We start from the raw sequence: 19,339 nt of genomic DNA, 5'->3' as shown, positions 1-19,339 counted from the left end.
ACCCAGCCCGATGGGCGCTCGGCTAGGTCAGAATGCCAAAGGCCACAAGTGATTGTCAGCATCGCCGAGAACAACCGGGACTGAATGTGTAACTGCCGAAACTGATAAGAATTCTTTACTAAGTACTAGTGCCGCAGGAGAGATTCTAACCCCTGCTGCCCAAGTGCTTATCGAAGAGTTCCGCTCTGTCAACTGTAGTCGCAAAATGGTATTCGTGAAGGATCGCACGGAGAATGGAAAAGTACTCACAAATGCTGTATTACTACTGGGACGGGTGGGAGAGGAAAAAAAAATCCCGACGAGAATAATCAGCCCACGGAATGTTGAATGTTTCACACTTACAAAACGATCTTGAGTCGATCGTAATCGAACGATCGATTGAAAAATGGTGTGAATCAGCTGTGTGAGTATTGAGAGATTAGACTTCTGTGGGGAATTTCTGTTTTTTTTTCTCGTTAGTTCTACATCAATGGCCAATGGTAAGTTGGTAGTTGAATCTTGTGACAATCCTCCAGGCGGTGGGACTTAAAAATGGATTTTCCATCGTCACAATAGCTTGCCTGAAAATCAATCCATCGGTGCTGGGTATTCCAACGGGGAATCAAAAACAAATTGAATGTACGAATACGAACCAGCGGCTAACAGAATTCATGAATTCGTACTTAATCTCTTCCAGCAGCAGGGATGGACAGCAACGCACTGAACCGATAGAGCACCGCGCGTTATACGGCTGTGCACGCGAAGGCACGCGGGTACTGAGCGCAAACTGATAAGCGCCGACTGACGGACGGCAAAACGCTGGGATTCCAGTTTTGTGCCATTCGGTTTCGCCGTTCGCTTCGTCCAAAAACCCCCGGGGGTTGATAAGGTTGACAAGATTTTGTTTGAAAATGTGTGAGTTTTCTTATTTTACATTCGTCCAATTTACGTAGCCTTTGATATTTCTGTTGGAAATGGGTCCTCCAGTTCGGTTCTACATTGATAACGGATAGTGTGTTTGATTTTGTTTTGTCTGCCTTTAACCATTTAAGTTTGGCTTTTCATCGATTATCAAATTGTTGAAAGATGGTTTAGCTTTTCGCTGTTAGTTTACTTCTCGGTGAATGGGTGTGTAAGTACATGTAGCAAAATATGTTTATTATGCTATAAAATTAATTGAACAAGTTTGTTTCTCTATTGCAGCAACTTCAATTTAACTCTACGCTAAGGTCAAAATTGCATTGTAGTGAAAAATCTATTACAAAGCTGATATCCGATCAAGAGCTAATCTGTACATCGCTAAAGGTAAGTTATTCAGTTATTTACCTTGCAATGGGGTAGAAACATTGCAGAGGAAATTTATTTTCTGGACAAACCTCTCCAATGTCGAGGTCGTAACCGGTCGCTCCGAACATCAATTTGCATATTCTGTACGACTATTGTCTGAAAAGGGATTTCGGTGAAATTTGCTACCATTCTCTTGCATTTATTGATAACGTTAAAACAAAACAGTATCCTTTTTTCGGAGTCTGAGAATGTATTATTTTTTGCCTCTACCTCTGCCCATACTGATTCACCCACTTTTGTGCGAAAATTCCACCGTATTGAGCTGCAGTGATTGGACGTATTTTTTGATAGAGTCATATTTTGGCTTTAGTTCGGGTGTAACCATTACGGAAGGTCTCCTGGGAGGGAGCAAAAAAAACCTTCCACATTTCACATCTCATCCTGTACCCCGCATCAGTACAGGCCGTATCCGTGCCGAACCGGCGACCGGCAGCTGGTCCATGTGTTTGCGCGGTCGTTTTCCTTGCCGTTGACCTTAACGACACCGACAATGGGTGTTTTTGCCACTGCATCGACCCGTTTTACGACCAATCCTTCTATCCGCCTGTGTCTGTGTGTGTGTGCTCCACCTGAGGTCGGTGTGCTGGAACCGCTTTACGATCGGAACCCATTACCTGTGTGTTGGAAGGGTTTTTTTTTGGGGGAAAGAATGTTGTAACAAAACTTGGAGGAGGTGCGAAGGGTAAAACGGGGAAGAAAATGTGAAAGAATTTAGCAGCTCATAGCGATGCAATTCACGCCCGAAAATCTTACGGATCCAGGCGTATCCGTTTCGCTTTCGGCATGGTGCTGTTGGTGAAGCATAAAGCTGACCGTTCTATGTACGCGCATCGTACATGGAAACCATTGCCAGCAATAGTACCAGTGCGAGGTAAATGTGAATAATAAAGGAAAAAGACAATGAATGGAAATGCTTTGAATAAAATTTTCCCACTGTACTTACAGCAATTCAAAACGACTTATTACAGTGAATGAAGCGGTTTGAATGTAGTGAAATCTTGGCACAAGAGTGCAGCTTTAACGTGAACAGTTGATAAAGGGAGATAACGCCTTTTAGGTGTTAAAAGCTGATGAGCAAACTCTGTAGCAAAGTACATTGGAAGCTTCTGACGTAAGCAGCATTGGATTAGTAATATAAAAAAGTAGTTTTGATTACTAAAGAAATTGGGTTAATAAGCAACAACTCTTACTTTTAGTTGATAAAACCTTGTACCACACGTGAGACAAAAGCAATTATAGGAAATGTGAGAATTATAGCATTTATCAAGAATCATGTAACAGCCCTTATTGTATTGTGTCTGTCTATGTTTTCGCAGAATAAGGATGCTTGAAGCATCCTTTTTTTTTTTTTTTTTTTTTTTTTTTTTTTGTTAACGGGGAGGGAACCTTCAAAAGGTACCCACCTCGAAGGGCGGCTTGCGGCTACAAGCCAATCCCTCCGAGATGGGTTATGTGGGATTCATCGTGACGCTGGGCCCGTGAAGCGGACCCGGCAGCCGATGGGACCCTAACTAAACCACTCCTCGACCTGATCCGAACCCTGCCGATGCGCTTGATGTGCGTAGTACTCCATGCAGGAACGTTTGTGCGATGCACCCATCCTGTTGACGCGCTGCTGCTTTCCAATGCTGCTACTGCGTCATCCGTCCTAGTTGTCTCAGCTGCTGCTGCTGCTTCGTGCCTTCCTTCCGCTGCTGCTGCTTAGTTCCGCCCGTCCGTAGCCGCTACTTCCGGTGGGATCTAGCTCCTGCTGCTGCTCTGGTTACTCGTTGCTGCTGCTGCTGCTTCCGTTGTCGTCATCCTTTGGTGCGGTCACGGCGGCAGCTGTTGCTGTCCCGTTTGTTCCGTGTTCCGCCGTCGTTGTTGTCGTCTCCGTCTGGCCGTAGGTGGACTTTCCTCATTCCATCTCACTTGGAGGTTTCTGAAGATGGTCCTTGCGGCGGTCCGGACTGCTTCCCATGTGTTGCTGTTGGCACACATTTCCGCTGCAAGATTTTCTATCGTCAAGCGGGTGCGGCTCTGCTGCTGCATCTCGTGTTGGGTTCGAGCAAACCGTGGACAGTGGAACATTACGTGGTCGACATCTTCCACTTGGTGTTCACACACCGGGCAGTTTGGCGAGCCGTCGAGGATGCCTTTGTCGACGAAGTAGCTCCGGAGAAACCCATGCCCTGTAAAGAGTTGAGAGAGATAAAAATCAATTTCTCCGTGCTTGCGATTTACCCAGGACATAATGTCCGGGATAATTCTCCTCGTCCTCATCCCCGGCGATCTCGGCTGCCCCGCTCCGGCTGTCCATTGTTGTTGCCAGCGTCCCATGGTCTCTTCCCTTTGCCGCTTTCGTATGTCTGGTCCTGGACTTCCCCTCGCTACCTTTTCGTCGTGGCAGCGGATGTCCTCCTCTAGGAGAAGGACTAACGGGATAGTGCTTGCGACCACGCAAGCGGCATCGTAGGAGACCGTTTGGAAGGCACTGGCCACTCGAAGAACTCCTGTGCGGTGCGCCCTCTGAACCGTGGTCCGGTGAACGTCCTTCTGAAGAAGCGTCCGTCCCCACGATGGTGCCGCGTAACGGACAATGCTATTCCCAACGTTAACCAAGGGTCTCCTTCTGCTGCTTTTTGGGCCACACTTATTCGGCATCAGAGCGGTCAAGACATTCGTGATACGTGATGCCTTGCTGCAAACCTTCTCCAAATGCCGACCGTGGTGCTGTTTGCGGCAGAGCTCGACCCCCAGGTACTTGAGCGATTCCGTGGATACGATCGTGTGTCCCCCCGCACGTAGTTGACCTACCTGCGGGTTGTGATGAGTGCAGAAGATCATGTAGCCGGTCTTTTGATGGGCCAGCTTCAATCCCACTCCATCCATCCAACGCTCGATCATCTCCAGATTCCTCGTAGCAAGGTTGCTGATTTCCTGCGGGTCCCTCCCGATAAGGGTGAACGCCACATCGTCAGCAAACCCTATAATGTCCGCACGCTTTCCGAACAGCTCCAAACGAAGAAGGTCATCGTACATAACATTCCACAGTGTTGGCCCTAGAACCGAACCCTGCGGGACACCTGCCGATACTGGTAGCGAGACCATTCCTTCATCCGTTTCGTAGTGGAGCGTGCGATTCGTGAAGTAGTTCCGCAGCAACGCCTGGAGGTACGGTGGCGTGTTCCTTCGCTGCAGAGCTGCTCCGATCGCTGTCCAGTTGGCCGTGTTGAAGGCGTTCTTCACGTCGATTGTCACCATCGCACACAGTCGATCGCCCCTGCGCTTCTTGTCGAGCGCAACCCTTCCGTTGGCAATCACCCTGTTGATGGCATCCATGGTTGAACGTCCTTTCCTGAATCCGTATTGGGCATCAGCGAGACCGCCCGTAGCATCCAGATGCTCCGTAAGTCTGCGCTGTATGAGTCGCTCCAACACTTTTCCCAGAACACTCAGCAGGCAGATTGGCCGGTACGACGATGATTCTCCGGGTGGTTTCCCGGCCTTCGAGAACAGCACTAGCCGTTGCCTCTTCCATTCGACGGGGAAGTGGCCGGAATCGATGTAGTGCTGGAACGTTCTCATGAAGACGCGTGGAAACGCCGTCATCGCCGCAATCAAGGCCACGTTCGGAATGTTGTCGTCTCCTGGGGCACGCTGGGGATTGAGCGATTTTGCAATGCTCACCAGCTCACCCTCGGTAACGGCATCCCGTGCCGTGTCCTCGTCCGTCAATCCTGTTGCTGTGGGCCATTCCATGGGCGGTTGCACCGGAAAAAGTTCGCCGACGATGTGCTGCAGCTTGGCTGGATCCCGTTCCATCGGTACTCGGGCTCCTTGCCACATCTGCCTCCGGATTTTGTAGCCTGGCCCGAATCCGTGGGGCCCCAGCTGTTCCGGAAGTTGATCGCCCTGCTCCTTCTTGCTCCGCTTGACCGCTTGCTCCAGTGCTGCTCTCGCTGCTGTGTACGCCGGACGCCGATCCAGTCGCTGCTCTTCCGTTCGGGCTCGCCTGAGTCTTCTCCGCATCCCGATGTAAGTGCGACGTAACTGGGAAATCTCGTCATTCCACCAGTACACCGATCGTCGTCCTCCCCGTGCTGCTGGCAATCTCGGCATCGTCGCGTCGCAGGCGGTTGACATTGCCTCTGTCAACTCGTCCGCCAAGAGGGTGCGGTTGTAGATGTCCAGTGACCCCAACATTTCAACGAACAAGTCCTTGTTGAAATACCGGGTTGCCCATCTGCTCTCCGAAGCCTGCTGTGCACTGCGTCCCAGGTTACGCTGCGTCGTCGTCCTCCCGACCGCAAACTTGATGGTATTGTGGTCACTTGGATTTTCGTCGCAGACTCGCCAGTTATTTTCCCCCAGAAGAGACGAGCTGCAGAAGGAAACGTCGATAATGGAACTACGGCCACTGTTGTTGCTCCAGGTTGGCCGGTTGCCCCGGTTCAACAAGACTAGCTCAAGTGATGCCATAGCATCCATCACCACTGCTCCCCTATGAACTCGTTCTCCATCGTTGTGTCTGCGTTCCATCCCCCACGCTCCTGACCAGGCGTTGACGTCCCCGCCGATCACGGTGTCCCGATTCCGCGGAATCACCGACGCAATTTCGGTCCATTTGCGTCGATAATCCTCCACTGACAAATCGGACCCCACAGGAGGTAGATACACGGAGCAGAAAACGATACCACGCATTTCGACCACGACGAAGTAATCCCGCCGATTCTCGATTATGCGTTGGATAGGGTATCTTCCTGTCGATACTGCTGCAACTCTGCCCGTTGGATCCGCGACCCAGTTACCGTTGTTCTCCGGAATCCGATATGGATCGGCGATCAACACTATGTCGCAGCCTTCGTTCCGAGCAGTCTGCATCAGCATGTCCTGGGCCAGCTGGCTGTGATTAAGGTTCTGTTGAAGGACATTAATCATGACGAGGCCGGTTTTTTACCCCTTCTCCTACTTGGCGGCAGTTGCGCTGTCCGAACGAGTGCCCGATTGCTTCCGGGCCCTTGCAGACGAGGCATTTCCGTTCCTTGGTGCACGGTCCTGAGTGCTTAGTCTCCGCACATCGGTGACACTTGCTTGACCGATCCTTCCCACGGCAGTGAGTGGCAATGTGGCCAAACTCGTAGCACCGATAGCATTGGCGCTTCACCTCAACCTTCTTGAACCGGCAGCACTGGCTGAATCCGACAACATGCTGTTTTAGTAGCACGTCGTCCGTTACTGCCACCTCTGGGCATCCGAAAAATGCGACCAGCGTTCCGTAATTGGATTTAACGGTACTGATCTGGTCCGCGTAGATCGTAACTCCCAGGGCTGTGCTAAGGTCCGTTGCAATTTCCTCGTTGGTGCAGCTTGGTGGAATGTTCGTGCAGGTGAGGCGAGTTGTGGGGGTCCGTGGTCGGGCTTTCGCTTTGCCCTCCAGTGCTTCGGACACTTTCCGCCACATCTCAAGCGTCTCGTCGTGGCTCTTGCAGGACAGTTCCAGAAGAATATTCCCCTGGAAATTCATCCTTACACGCTCCACTTTCTGCCGATCATCCCCCAGCTTTTCCTTGAGGATGCGCATCATCTCGTCCTGTGTTGTGTTGTTCGTTGTTTCCAACTCCAACGCATCTGGGACGCGATGCGCGCGCTGCTTCGGTTGTTTTGGTTGTTGCTGATGCTCCGGTTGCTGCCGCTGCTGATGCTGGTTCGCGTCAAGCGCCACTGGTTCCTGCTTCCGCTGCTTCCTCCGTGCCCGTCGCTTGGCCTGTTTGCTCAGAACTTTTGTCCATTCGGGTGCCGGTTCTTGAGACTTGTCCTGGTCCTGTCTGTTGCCCGTAGTCTTGCTCTTGTTTTGTCTGCGTTTGCGTTTCTTTGTCTTTTTGGCTGTCTGTGTGTCTGTGTGTTTATCTGTTATGTTGCTTGTCTCATCGTTTGAGAGGGTCAAGGGTGTGTCCGTGGTCGTAGGGATGTCTGTTTCAGAGTTTTGTGTGGTTTCGGTCTTTTTGTTTGTTTGTGTTTTGGTGTTTGTGTCTTTTGGTGTTTTTGTCATTTTGTTTGTGTGGGTCGAGGGGTTGTTTGTTTGGGTGTCCTGTGTGTTTGTTGGTTTGTCTGTTTGTGTGGTGTCTTTGCTGTTTGGGTTGTCTGATGTTTGGTTTATCTGTGTTTGTGCTTGTGTTTGTTCCTGTGTCCACTGTTTTACAGCGTTCAACTTAAGCAGAAGCTTGTTGTTGGCCTCCAAGATCAATTCCGTCGTGTGCATCAGCTCTTCCACCTCCTCTTTGGTCGGACCGGGAGACAGCTGTTTTCTGGGAGACTGGGGTGCAGGCTGGGCCTCCACGAGTGAAGACCTGGCCACTTCACCTACATTACCCGTGGACTGCCGCTCAACCGGTGTCACAATGAGTTCCGGTAGTTCGTCCACTGCACGTGGCGGTGATTCGGGAACGTCCGTCATTGTTGTTTTGTCTTGATTTCCCGTCTTTTTTTTGTCGTCTGTATCGGCAATCAAATTCAAGGTAGTCCTGAATTTGAGTGCCCAGTCTTTTGGCATAGTGGGGAGTCCTTTTGTCTTCTGTCCGTCCCGTATGTCACGGATTAAGCCAGTCAGTATCGCCATTGCCCGCTCTAAATCATTCGCGGGACTGTTGCCAACGGGGTACCGTACCAGGAAGTCCTCCAAGCTGCGCCCAGCCGTAGATGTAACCAGTGGTCCAGCACTCCCCTCGATGACCGGCTGCAACGTCGACCGCTTTGCCAGGCCCAGTCCAACCTTCGAAGTGCTTTTCAAAGGTGCGGAAGCTTCCGCTGATGGAAGGGTTGGCACGGCCGGCGAGGAGCCTAGTGTCATCCGGCGAATGAGTAGGGCCTCTTGTCTGGTTGACATCAACGGGGTCGCCGTGCTTAGGGAGGCCCGTCCTCTGGAGGTCACCCGGGCCGGTCCCGACAGTCGCTTGGGCGATGCGGTCAGTTGCGACCTGGAGGTACTGCGCGTCATTGGGGCCATGGTGGAAGCAGATGGAGTTTAACCTAGAAATATAAGAGCAGAGGGAAAGTGTAGTATTGCCTTTTTGGAGGATAGGGATAAAAGTGAAAGGCTTTGCCCTGGAAGAGAAGAGAAGAAGGAGAGTGTAGTATTGTTTAATTGGGTAATGGGGGTTCTATCTGAAATTATAAGAACAGAGGGAAAGTGTAGTATTGCTTTTTTAGGGGAGGAGGGTTGAATTAGGAGGTTTTTTTTCCTGAAAGAAAAGAGAAGAAGGAGAGTGTAGTATAGTTTGATTGGGTGGGGGTGGGGGAAGATATGTTATCTGAAATTACAAGAGCAGAGGGAAAGTGTAGTATTGTCTGTTAAGAGGGGAGTTAGGGTTTGGGTTGAGAGTAGTTTCCTGAAATTGGAAGAACAGAGAGAAAGTGTAGTATTTTCAATTCAGGGAGAGAGGGGTTTGAGATTGAGAATTGTTCTCTGAAATGATAAGAAAAGAAGGAAAGTGTAGTGTTGCTTTATGAGTGATAGGGATTCAATATATATAATATATGGGGGGGGGGGGGGGAAATTATAAATTAATAAGATTATTTAATTTGTGCTAAGCGGGAGAAAGAAGAGATGTTGTGGATATGCAGAAGAAAAATATATGTATACATATATATGTATAGTAGTATTTTCAGATTTGGTAGGTATAGGACGTAAATCGAAATTGATTTAATATTCGGGAATTTTTATGCTAGAGTGTACAGTAGGGTATTTTGAAGGGGATTTGGATGTGTTTACGGGAAACCTGATATATTGTTATTTATTAATTATAATACTTGAGTGGTTATTTCCAGGATTTTTTTTTTTTTTTATATTCAGGGATTAGTTTTTTTTTTTTTAATGAATCTACTTTTTTAATGAATTAGTGAGTGAACTAATTGTTGGGTGAATGGTTAATTGGTTATTTGGGTGAAAGAGAGAGAAGTGACGGATGGGAGAATAAACAATGGACGCTAGCTGATGGGGTTTTTCACGTTACGGGTAGAAGGTAGCAAGTGTGTACGTGGGAGTAGACTACCGAGCGGGAAAAAAGACTACCTTGCGCATGGAAAGGGGGTTTAGTGTGTACAATTAATTATTATTTTAGAGGGTGTGGCAGGTGCAAGGGAGAAAATATTATGAGTGTAGGAAGGTGTGGGTTTGGTCCGTACAGAAATAGTTAGTTTCTTCTGGAGTGATTTACTACGAGTATGAATGAATATTATCTATGATAGGGAGGTAGGGATATTGTTTAGCAATGAGGTTAATGGGATTATATATTCGGGTAAATAGATTTATGGTATGATTAGCTTAATTCGTTGAATAGAATAATTTGAATAAAAATTGAATGTCGGTTTAAGATTACAATGCGTGGAGAGATTAATAGGTTTTTACTTTGGAGATTTAAATGTTCGAGATATTACGGGATAATAACGTGCGGGATAATAATATTATAAACGATTGAATTATAATGATGGACTAATTATTACTTTATCGATTAATCGGAAGAATAGTTGTATTTTATTAAGGGGAATATTGGTGACCTTGGGAGAATATTGTCAGTAGATTGATAATTTGATGCGTTAATGGGTAAAAGGTGTTAGATTTGGTGGTTCAGTTATTTTAATTAAACTTAAGGCCGGGTTTGCAGCGAGGGATCAGATGGTGTTGGAGTATTTGTAGATTGATTGGATTGTTATATTGTGGGGTTTTGATTTCACCTTGTTGTTAATATTGTAAGGGGAAAAAACCGTTGGGTGCAAGAATGAGAGAGCACTATTGTAAATGTTAGTGCGGGTGGGAAAGATTGTTTCTGAATGGCAACGCAAAGCCAGCAAATAAACTGTTCAATTGGATTCTGTGGCCAGAAAGACCGTTGGGTACAAATATGGAACAGGAATATTATTCCGTTGTGCTACAAATGGGAGAAGCGAGAATGGGGAATAAGCAAGGGATGCTGACTGAGGGGATTTCCTCCGTTACGGGTACAAGGTAGCAAGTGCGTTCGTGGTTTGGTGAGGGGGAAAAAACTACCTTGCGCATGGGAAAGGGGTTTAGTGCGTTTAGTTAAATATTATTTTAGAAGGGTGTGGCAGGTGCAAAGGAGAAAAATGTTATGAGCGTAGGAAAGTGTGGGTTTGGTCCGTGCAAGAAAAATTATTTTCTACAGGTGTACAAAATTAATTGCAAGTGTGAAGGAAAATTTCTTCGCAGGAACAAAAGGGGTTTGGTTCGTGTGAATGGGATTTTGTAATGTTGTGTGTTTGTGAATGGGTTTTTTGGGTTTTTGCTCGGGAATTTTGGGATTCTTGTGGGTTTTCCTGACGATTTTTAAATGGGGACAGGGAATTTGTACGTGGGTAGGCAAGGTTTTTAGGAATGTATGGTTAGTGTTATTGAGTGTTGGGAATAATTTATGAATTAAAATTTCTGCTATCTTAAATGTCTAGGACATGCCGGTTTGAATCTGCGCTGGCACTTGCGGGATGCTTCGTCGCTTGAGGATCAATTTCTGGAGCACACCCACACGCACGCACAAGCACTAGGACAATCAAGTTGGGACTGGTTTTGGCAGAGGGCCGCACCAATTTGTGGCGTCGACGCCGTCCGTCGAAAATCCGCGTATTTATTGTAGAAGACAACAACTCAAAACGGTTATCCACAGACGCGGTCGCCTCCCAATTGATCTTAATTATCCGTTGATTCAATACACTGGCACTCGCTAAAGCGGGACTGGTTTGGCAGAGGGCTTCACCAACTTGGGGCGTCAACGCCGCCTGTAGAATATCCGTGAATTATCGTGGAAGACAATAACTCAAAAAATACGGCAATCAACAGACGCGGACGCCTCCCACTTGCACTTGTTTGCACTTAGTCGCACACGCACGCGCCACTGAAGGTTCTTCGCGCACTAGACACTTTCACGAATGTTCTCAATTTCACTAGTCGGTAAAATTGTCGCAGAAGGCAACTTAATGTGATCCAAATTTAAAATGATCCACTTAATAATTTAACAAGAGCCCGTTGGCAATTTGAATGAATAAATTAATAAGCAAAAAAGGCAGATTTTCACTGGATTCACAAGCTAACACTCGTGTCACAGAGAACACTTTATTAAAACAGAATTCACGCTCGTAGGGATCACAAAACACAACACATAAAGCACAGTCACATCCCATCACAGAGTAATTCGGAACGCAACACCACTTCACTGTTGTTAGCACGATCACACACACACAAGCACAATATTCCACTTCCAAGTCGCTGATGTAACACCTACTGTGAGCACTCCACTAATTTCTACCAGAGGCACGCCAAAGGTAGAAAAAGCTTTGTAGAACTCCAATACCAAGGCGAGAGCAAAGTGTAAACACGTCTGCTCCGGTCGGCTGTTCGCAAGCGTCTTCCTTGAAGCATCCTTAGAAGGATAATAGTTCTAAGCTATGAGATTTCATCCCCAAAGAGATTTGTTCTTGGATCTTTTATTCAATAGTCCGAACGTCAAAATATCACTCTTTGAAAACTGAATAGTTGAACTGGAGTTTATTCGATTATTAATTGAAAATTGACAGTTTTAAAAGCGTCAATTCCAATTTCAAATGAAAAAAATATTATATTAACGTAACGAAGACCCAACCAGTGAGGTTCGACTGACTTCAGTTTCTTTATGGCGCTACAACCTGTGGAGCTGGTCTTGGACTACCAATTCTCGGATTCCTTGAAGATGAATAGTCCTCGTATAGGAGAACGTGGTAAAGTGATTCAGTGAAGATTACATTGAGTTTCGATTGCTACTAATAAATCGATCATTACAGGATGCGAAAATTTGAATATAGTACTTAGAGGACATATGACAATAATATCCATAAGTCATCTATGAGTCACAAAATTGAATTGGAACCATGTTTACTATATATAATTTATTAAAGAAGACAGATTAGAAACTTACCTATTTGTTGTAGTCCAGCACAAGCATGTACGATAGCTGCAACGAAAGAAATAGTTGAAAATTAAGCATCTCTTTAATACGTTAATGATGTTTTGTGGATTAAAAATGGGTTTACTATGGAAAAAATTGGAATTGGCATCAGGAAACGAAAAATAGGGATTTAATAGGATTTTTAGTAAAATCGAATAATATCTTATCGTTCGCAGGTAAGTTCCCCGCGATACAGTACCTTACTTAGGATAAGGTTATTCAAAACTCATTACCAGATATTTGTAACATTCAGATGCTTCTAAGCAACTCACATGGAATATTTGAGCATTATTAATTTTCAGCCTTTGACTGTTTTATCAGCCGCTTCAAAGCGGGTATGAAAACATCTTCAGCAATAAAATAATATGCGGCATGATTACAAACATCAATCACGTTTCAAACGTAATCGATTTGAATATTCATCAGGAAACGAAAATGGGCCGCTTTTACCATTCATTTGAATGAAACTCATTCGCATTTCGTTTAATATACACGCACAACCCAACCTATACGCCGGTACCAGCACCGGTTTTAACCGATTTATTTGTAAGTCAAAAAATTTCCCAACTTAATTTACGCGTCGTTTCTTAAGGTATGGCCAAAAAAAAAAAAGATGCAAAGAGAAACAAAATTTTTGGTACAGTTTGTATTTTCACCCGGCAGCCATAACGTCAAGAAAAGTTCGCCCCGTTTTGCATCCTTCGCATAAAATCAACACCCTCGGTTTTTTGGCGAAAAATGTAATTAAATCATAAATCCGTGACGGTTTAATGTACACCTTCGCGCCTGGGCACTAATGAACACGTATATACATACACGCACACACAGACGCACGTTAGCACGCACGCACAGAGGAAGAGGAATTGAGCGTAAACACTTTTTCCGTTCCGATTATGGTAGCTGTAGGCCGACCCGAGTATGAGGGAAAACCACCAGCACATTAACATGTAGGCCCTGGCTGACGGTAGCGGTGAAGGTTGCTCGCAAGGAAGTCTAATCTAACTGCAAGCAAAATCAGGGCTCCAGAGAACACTCACGTGGAAATAAACACACACACAGACACGCACACACACACCCACATGCGCTTCGACGGTTCTTGAGGAACCAGCATCGGTTTCGTTTGCCTAGGACTGGGCTTCCGGAAATCTTTCCGGGCATGGAGTCGTTGACTCCGGTGGAGAAACTTTGCCGTTACCGGGCGCGTACCCATTTGCTGAAGAACTGTCTGTGTCCCCTGGCCGTGTTGCTACCGTACCGTAGCACACGGCAGTGTCGTACGTTTGAAAATGTCCCGGGGCGTATGCTAACTACGGAAGTTGATAATTTTCTAAGCAACTTTGACTGTTATTTAATCACCGTATACGATTTTATTATTTCTTCACCATCGTCCCATCACGACTGATGCATTACAAGCCCACATCCGCTTCCGGGCCTATATGCGCTTGCCTTTTCTCCAACCAGGGCTTCGGTGCCTTAGATGGGAGAGTTTACGGAAGTTTACGTCGGAAGTGTGTGCGAACGAGCACGGAACGCGTGATAGCTGCACCGATCAAGGGGGGGTGAGATATTCAAAAGAACTCTATTTGTTGTACACCTTCGTTCGAGATGGTCACTTACGTCTCGGCTAAATAGAGCTTACATCGGTTGGGGTCATTCCTCACGCAAAAGACGAATTAATCAAAAACTTCTTTCCTTTTACAACTAAACTATGACACCAGACCAATATGGCTGGAACATAATATCGACAATAATTATACTTCCATGCTGCCCATCCATGTATTGACCCGGCCAAACTGATGCGAGGAGACTGTGTGGAGACGATGAGTAAGCACGCTATCGATATATAGGAAGGTATACATTACAGCCACTTGAGCGTTTTACATTTAATTTATTCACCCAGTTTCTAGTGTATGTAGGTTGAAAGAAATAAATCACAAAACACCGGGAAGCGTCAGTATTCGGTTATGGAACGGAACGTATATTAGCATACATAATTGTAGCACACGCACACATGTGATTTTACCGTCAATACGCGCATAATGAATAGGTGGATTGTACTAAACTGCAACTACGCATTGCTTAACGGGGAAGTTATGTAAATTACATTTAAAGAAGTAGTGAATATTACGTCGATGTCTTGAGTATCGGAACCACTCATTATTTGTATCTAAACCTTTTTTTGTAAGAATTCGAATTTAGAAACATGACAGTAATTTATTGCACGAAATTAAAAAACAATAAATAAAGATTTTTTTTGTAATTGTAATATTTCTATTATTTATTTATTTGGGGCGGCCCGGTGGTGCATGTGAAAAACGGCGCCCGTCCATACGGCAGGACCGGGTTCATATCTCATCCGGACCGTCCCCCGGTAGCATGGACTGACTATCCTCCTACGTGGTAAAATAAGTCTTGATAGGCCGTTCTAACCAAACAAAAAAAAAATTAAATATTATTGATTTATTTTATTACATGATTACGGCTTTAGCCGTATTGTCAGCCACAGAGGGCTGAAGTAATTACAATTTTCGCAAGGCATTTCCTCCTTGTAATTTGCCTTATCCCGGGCATACTCGGTTGTGATTCTGGGGTTTGTGGCTATTGCTGTATTTGTTGCTAGTGTTGTCTTTTTATTGTTGTATATTTGTGGAGAGTGGTTGATGTTGGAGCTACTATTGTTGGCGGGGTTAGTGAAGATGGTGATGGAGTGCACCAATAGCGATCTTGTCACTCTGTTTGGGATCTGCGCGGGACTGTAACAGAACAAAGAACAGTTATAATTTTGTGGACAACAACACCCGGTCTGCCTCCCTTTTGCGGCTCTGGTGATGTCCTCGAAGACGCCTGTTACCTCAACGGCTTGGCTAAGGCACTACAACAAAATCATGTATAGACACAACGGCTAACAATAGGTGTAGGAGGAAGGGGAAGGAGGGAAAATAGTGATAGGATTGAAAGGAGAAGACCGTTGTTCCTGGCGAAGCGGAAGACAAGCCTCATGTACTCCAGGTCCCCGCAAGCCAAAACATCTCGGATCGGTGTATCCGGCTGTCTGCCGATGGCCTCAACTGCGCTTATCAAGCAGGGTCTCGCAGCTTCGAATTCCACGCAGGACCACAGAAGGTGATCCACATCGTGGAATCCAATGCCGCAGCCACAGACTTTCGTCTGACCCAGATTAATACGCTGTAGATGTGCATCCAGAGCGAAATGATTCGACATGAGTCGAGACATCATCCGAAAGAATGCACGACCTACAGAGAGCATTACATTACATTGAACCAATAAATTTATTTTAATTTTTATTCGTTTTAGGCTTGAAGATGCCAAGAACAATACAAATAAAATGGTGAATTATTTCTATTGAATCGAACCAATATATTTATTTAAACTCTAGATAATTTTAGGCTTGAAGATACCTCCCGAATATACGAGCAAAAATAAGTGAAACAATTAAATATATAAAAATATCCACAGTCGACTGTAACAGAGAATCTGTAGTACTACCTGTAAAGAATAATATTTGATTTGTTGGTTATATTATGGGTTTGATGATGCATTGAAGTTTTTCATGCGATTTGTTAGTTTACTTTATGTTTGTGCGCGAATGATATGTCAATTTATTGATGATCAGGCAAATCAATGTGTGTGATTAACTACTAGCTGCTCATGTTTAAAACCATAATTAAAGTATTATTTTGTTTATTAAAAATTATTAATATACTCAAATGTGTATTGACGTAGCCAAGCGGATTTGTGGATTGAATAACATCACAAATGTTTGCCAATTTTTTTTTTGTCATACAAAATATATGGAAATGCAATACACAAAAAAATGTCCTGTGGACATGTTTAATAAAATAATGTAAGGTAAAAAGAGCAAAAGAAGAGTAATTCTATTTAAAAACCTTCTACTAGAAGTATGATCAACTGATTATATTCATGCTTTGTTTTCCCCCGGTTCACCATTCGCTTGAATTACACAGAAGGCACGTCTTATTAATAGAGTCAAATAAATATAATTAAAACGATAGTTAAGATAGGATTTTGGTTAAAAATTCACAGTCCCTTTTCAGTTGTTGAATAATTAAGCAAATAAATAAAACCCAAACCTTTCTTACTTTTCACACTGTCAATAGTTTTTATTGGGTGTTTCGTAAAGAAAAAAAAGTATATACCTCCACGTCATGTATATTTCATGCGGTAAATAAGCAACTACAACAACTGACTTTGTTTACTCACTCATATTTTTGGTCGAACAGCCCCTCGAAAAACTCGTACCCTGGGTTCACCCAAAAGCAAAAGAAAAAGAGAAAAAAACTAAAACCCGGCTCAATTCTTCGTGGTGGTAAAATTGAAACAGGAATTTAATTAGAACCCCAAAACTGGACCCGTTTGATGTTGCGCAAATTGTGTCATCATGGTTCAAGGTTTTTGTGTCCTTGTCAGGAAAAAACAGCCAACAACAGAGAGAGAGAAAGAGAGAAAAAACGGACCAGTTGCTGAAGAACTTTTAAATGGCAGCGAGCAGCGAAGGAAAATTTTTGGTGAAAGTACCTTTCACCTTCCGTAGACACTAATTACGTCTTGCACGCACACACTCGGCTCTTTGTCTAATGGTTTGGTACGTGTGTGTGTGTATGTATGTTCGTGCATAACTTCCCTCCTAACCGAACCGGAGGCGAAAGTTACCACTTTAAATTGAATTTTCTTCTTCTGTTGTGTGCTCTAAACCCAAAAAGCTCGATGGGCGATGTTGCGATAGGAACGGAAGGCAAACTGTTGGTTGCAACTTCTTAAAAATGGAACGGAAAAACTGCCGTAGACTTGAGCGTGTATCACAATTGATAAAATAATTGCTTTTTTGAAGAGTAGTGCTCGGTAGTGGTTTTTCTGGTGGAAACATACGTACATAATGCTTTTCTAATGGTTTCGACAATTTTGCTGTACTCTTCTAGGACGTTCAAGTTTAAGGCTGCTTCAGATGGAACATTCTAAATTAAAATACAATAATGCTTCCATTTCTGAGTCTGAACCTTTCATTCAACGAATCAATATTGCATTTTTCTTTCGGAAAAATGGTTCTAAAAAGCCTCCTTGCAGGTGGTACGAACCTTTTGTTTTCCTACAAGGCGTACCAGACAATACACACCGTACTAATCAAGGTCTCACAGTTGTTTGTGTGCGGTTTCTGTGCCTGACGTTCATTGTCATTGTGGAATCATTTCATCGCACCACATTCACAGCATCGCCTCCAACATTAGGACAATAGATCAAAGAGAAAAATGTACACTGAATGTACAGTAGATAAATCCCGAAACCCGAACGGTTCACCAAACGGGCATGGGGATGGCTTTCGGGCCAATCGTTCCTCCGGCTGCGTTCGATTTCATTCAACCTTAAAGTGACATTCATTGCCTGCACCCGTTTGTCTGCATGCGCGACTGCACCGAGTGCACCGAGTGTGTATGGCAATAAAGCGTAGTGATGGAAGTAAGCTGACTGAGTTTACTGGTGAAGCAACACGGGACAAAAGCAAAGTGTCGCCTGGTAAGGGCAGTTGATGTTCCCTTCCTTTGGCAAGTGTTTTGCAGCCTTTCTGTCTTTCCCCTTCTACGATGAAGGTGGACACATTGGTTGTGACGGGTTTTCATTGTCGAACGATTTACCACCCGAACGGAAAAGGGAGAGACAGAGGGAGAGAGAGAGAGAGAGTGTGTAGAGGGAAAATGGTTTCATCTTTCGGTGCGAACAAGATCATGGTCGTTAATTTAATTCACTTGGTTGTGAAGTGTGAGCACCCGATCCCTACGGTACCTCATTACTTTTCACTAACGGTTGGTTTTTCATGAGCTTTTCATTTTGTTGCTTCTTTTTTGTAAATAGAACGTTTCGACTTTTATGGCATGATGTACATTAAATGGCAATTTTGTAACAGCAATAAGTGCTGTTAAGCATGTCAATCTTAGGAAAAAACAAGTAGAATGTCACAAGACATAAATGTGTAGCGTTGCATTAAACGTAGCGAACTGAATGTTTCACGTGTTTAATTTTCGTAGTAAAAAGTAAAAAGTTGAGGAAAAAAAAGCCCAAAAACAAAATTCATACACTTTCAAATGATGACGTTTTTTTCTTCTTCTCAAGGTTCCGGCATCAATAGTGCACTCCATTCATCACACTGAGCAATTGATCTGGTGATACCCGTAAGGATGGTGTATGTGGTTTCTGTCCTGCCCGTATGTAAGACTAAATTATGTGGCCCCGATGGTTTCGCACTCAATTGACCGTGCAGGCTGTGTGGGTCAAACAAGAGTCAAACGGGTAACTGAATTTAACATTTAATTCGATTGACTCCGTAACCGAACGAACGAAACGTGTACGATTGTGCTCGAGAGCTCGTGGTTCTCCCTTCTGTTAGCATCTTTCCATCTATTTCTAACTAATCAAGCTGATCAAGTTGAATGGAGGAAATAGTCATGAGACTGATGACGCATAAGTAAGATGGATGCCATTCCACTGCGGCGACGACAACAATCGTGTGTCGTGTATGTGTGTGTGTGCACAAGAGGGAGTGAACATATAGAAGGCATGATCAATCCATTTCACTCGCCGTGAAGTTGGGGAATTTCATTGAGCCAGTGTATCACGATTGTCATCATAATTGTATTGATACATTCATCATCGGAATGTTTGAGACGGAACCAGCATCAGCATCTATATCTGGGATTTAATTCTGTTAGGTTTCATTTATGTTTGTGGTAAGGTATTTTTAGCAGAATGAACGGAAATGAAAATTTAATGAATAATAAGAGAAAAGCGAATGATTCGCCATGATGAAATATAAATTTAAACTCTAATGAAATGCTGTACCGAAAAAGAAATACAACTCTCAATAGAAACGAGAGAAAAGATGAAATTAATTTCCATTTGAAAGAAATGTACTTCAGAGTCGCAGGTACTTTGGACTGACCGAATAATTGTTTCCTTTTTTGATCTTTTGACTTTTTCTCAAGAGTGGATGGATAAAAATATTTCAAAACATT

The 19,339-nt window shown here is 44.5% G+C and overlaps 1 protein-coding gene across 1 annotated transcript in view; it reads right to left on the bottom strand.

Moving 5' to 3' along the window:
- The window catches only part of LOC125765298 (BTB/POZ domain-containing protein 6-B), a 356,684-nt gene that overhangs the window by 198,607 nt on the left and 138,738 nt on the right, over window positions 1–19,339 (bottom strand). The window contains exon 3 of the transcript XR_007418538.1: window positions 12,267–12,302. The gene's annotated coding sequence lies outside the window, so the exon portion shown is untranslated. The remainder of the gene's footprint in view (window positions 1–12,266; window positions 12,303–19,339) is intronic.

This window comes from Anopheles funestus, chromosome 2RL (assembly GCF_943734845.2).
Source record: "Anopheles funestus chromosome 2RL, idAnoFuneDA-416_04, whole genome shotgun sequence".
NCBI lineage: Eukaryota > Metazoa > Arthropoda > Insecta > Diptera > Culicidae > Anopheles > Anopheles funestus.
The sequence above is the reverse complement of the archived record's forward strand: the minus strand, read 5'-3'. Positions and strand labels throughout refer to the sequence as shown.